The sequence below is a fragment of the Octopus sinensis genome, linkage group LG28 (assembly GCF_006345805.1).
Source record: "Octopus sinensis linkage group LG28, ASM634580v1, whole genome shotgun sequence".
Taxonomy (NCBI): domain Eukaryota; kingdom Metazoa; phylum Mollusca; class Cephalopoda; order Octopoda; family Octopodidae; genus Octopus; species Octopus sinensis.
Window position 1 is genome coordinate 5,278,160 of NC_043024.1, and position 3,418 is coordinate 5,281,577.

The following is a 3,418-nucleotide window of genomic DNA, read 5'->3' on the forward strand; positions in this document are numbered from 1 at the left end:
TGACTACAAGCGGTGCTCCAGCATGGCCGCAGTCGAATGACTGAAACAAAAGTAAAAGTACCCTATGAATTACCGTGTGAAGAATACAGATTCACAAATATTTGACAACACGTGTTGCCATGCTCAAAATGATAGCTTCCAAACCCTGTCTTGTGAATGAGTAAACATAATCGAACTTTAAGCAATTGTAACTTAAAAACAACTTTTGGATCTTTTCGGTTTGAACGGCAGTTTTTTCTAGCGGTGTCATATGAAATTGTTACCCATAATTTTGACCTTAGTATCGATCTATTGCATTTCAATCTGTTTTAGGGTTGGGGTTAGGGGAAAGGGTATCTTTTTTCTTCACAAATGTAAATAAACCCAATCTGTTTCTTAAACGAGGGACATATTCATACGGCACAGAATGTTTTCACCTCAATAGACGTCATTGATTGGTTGAAATTGCAGAAATTGAAGGAAAAAAACAACAAATATGTTGCAAACTATAGAATTTTCTTAATAAAGCCAAGAGAAAAAGATGTTTTATAAACACATTCTACCAGTATACGAAGTTTAAAAGTGTTTGGTTACGTGGAAATTATTTTTAAAAACTGCCGTTCAAACCGAAAAGATCCCAACTTTCTGTGGAAGAAGCAAATTAACTGATGAAATTCTGCATGGAAAATTATATGAATACCTCAAATATTAAAATTATCAGATCTTTTTGGTTTGAATGGCTGTTTTTTAACATAATTTCTAGGTAACTAAAAAATTTTAAACTTCGTATACTGGTAGAATGTGTTTATAAAACATCTTTTTCCCTTGGCTTTATTGAGAAAATTCTATGGTTTGTAAGATATTTGTTGTTTTTTTCTTCAATTTCTGCAATTTCAACCAATCACTAATGTCTATTGAGGTAAAAAGCATTCTGTGCCGTATGAATATATCCTTCGTTTAAGAAACAGATTGGATTTATTTACATTTGTGAAGAAAAAAAGATACCCTTCTCTCCACCCTTAACCTCAACCCTAACCCTAAAACAGATTGAAATGCAATAGATCGATACTAGGGTCATAATTATGGGTGACAATTTCATATGACACTTCTAGAAAAAACTGCCATTCAAACCGAAAAGATCCTGGCTTGTTACTATGGAAAGAAGCACCTATACATCTGTGGCTTTGAAATGGCTAAAATTACCCAAGATTGCAAACTATAAAAATAATTTCATGTCAATGATTGCCTTACAAAACTATACCAATACTCCAAGTATGGAATCAATAGGAACAAAAATGGAAAAAATTGAAAAGTGGCAGTGACCTCCAAAATAACATTTTTATCCATAAAATAACTATTACATTCCCCCCACCACGTGCCATGCATGCTTCATCCTCAATCAATTCTCTCTCTTTTGGCTCCACTCTTTGCCTTATCCTCTTTCCTCTCTCCCTCTTTTTCACTGATCACATGAAAGCATTACTGATGGGTTCAGTAACATATTGACAGGCAGAATTACTATAAGAAGGATCGGCGAGCTGGAAGAATTGTTAGCATGCCGGGCGAAATGCTTCGTGGTATTTCGTCTGCCGTTTCGTTCTGAGTTCAAATTCTGCCGAGGTCGATTTGCCTTTCATCCTTACAGGGTTGATTAAATAAGTACCAGTTACGCACTGGGGTCGATGTAATCGACTTAATCCATTTGTCTGTCCTTGTTTGTCCCCTTGTGGATAATAAAGAAACAAGAATTACTATAAGAAAGATCCCCTCTCTTTGCGTCTTCCCTCCCTCCCACTCTTACTCCAACTAATGAAAGTATATCAGTTGAACAAAGAAGCTGGTTATTACATACTTTTTATCTCTTTCACTTCTTTCAGGCATTTGACTGCAGCCATGCTGGAGCACCATCTTTAGTCGAGCAAATCGACCCCAGGACTTATTCTTTGTAAGGCTGGTACTTATTCTATCAGTTACGGAGATGTTAACACACCAGCATCGGTTGTCAAGTGATGTTGGAGGGACAAACAAAGATACACAAACACACACACGCATATATATATATACATATATACGACAGGCTTCTTTCAGTTTCCACCTACCAAATCCACTCATAAGTCTTTGGTGAGCACGAGGCTATAGTAGAAGACACTTGCCCAAGGTGCCATGCAGTGGGACTGAACCCGGAACCATATGGTTGGTGAGCAAGCTACATACCACACAGCCACTCCCATGCCTATATATATATATATATATATATATATATATATATATAATGTGTGTGTGTGTGTGTATATTATTTTTGTATGTGGTTTGGATGATATTTTTTGCAGAGTAATAACATAACACATAAGGACAATGGAGAAAAGTATGATATTATTTATTCAGCATTACATGTGTTTCATTTCCTAATAGGAATTACAAACTTTTACACGTAGAGAAAACATGTAAGAAATTTCCCATAAGAAATTCTTCAGACATACATATGTGTGTGTGTGTGTGTACCCTTGTCCAGATATTATGTGTTGTTCGTGAAGGGCCATCATGACCGTCATACTTGTGCAGTTGTTCACTTCCAGTCCTCTGAGTAAAATATGTCTCACCAGGGAAAATATTTCCTTGCTTGGAAACAGGTGAGGATTGGTCACAAGAAAGGCATCAAGCTGGAGAAAATCTCCATCAATGAATTCCATTTGATCCACAGAAGCATGGAAAAGTGAATGTTAAATGATGAGGACCATCATCATCGTGGTTCCTCTTCTGTATGAATGCAGTTATGTTTTAATAATTGCTCATTTTCAAAGATTGATTCAACACAAATATCTTGAGGTATGATTATATCTTTCATATTAATATGACTGTGTATAATTCTCCATTTCGATAGAATGATTAAGCACTGATATCACAGTGATATTTCTCTCCTTTGCCCTTCTGAGGAAATGTTATACAACAAATATCACTGTGTTATGAATCCACTTCATAAGGAAAGACTTCTGTTTAAATCAGCAAGGACCTACCATAGATATAACTGTGAACATGTTTTTCTCCAGTATGAATGAATATGTGTATAGTTAAGCGACTGTTTTCAGGGAATGTCTTACCACAGATATCATAGTAATATGGTTTTGGTTTCTCCACTGCAAAACTACTGCCAATACAGAATGATCAACCAGATATCATAGTGTGGCCGTTGCCAGCCTCGTCTGGCACCTGTGTCAGTGGCACGTAAAAAGCACCCACTACAGTCATGGAGCGGTTGGCGTTAGGAAGGGCATCTAGCTGTAGAAACACTGCCAGATCAGACTGGAGCCTGGTGCAGCCTTCTGGCTTCCCAGATCCCCGGTCAAACCGTCCAACCCACGCCAGCATGGAAAGCGGACGTTAAACGATGATGATGATGATGGTTTCCTCACTGTATGAATATGTTTGTTGAGTTAAGCCA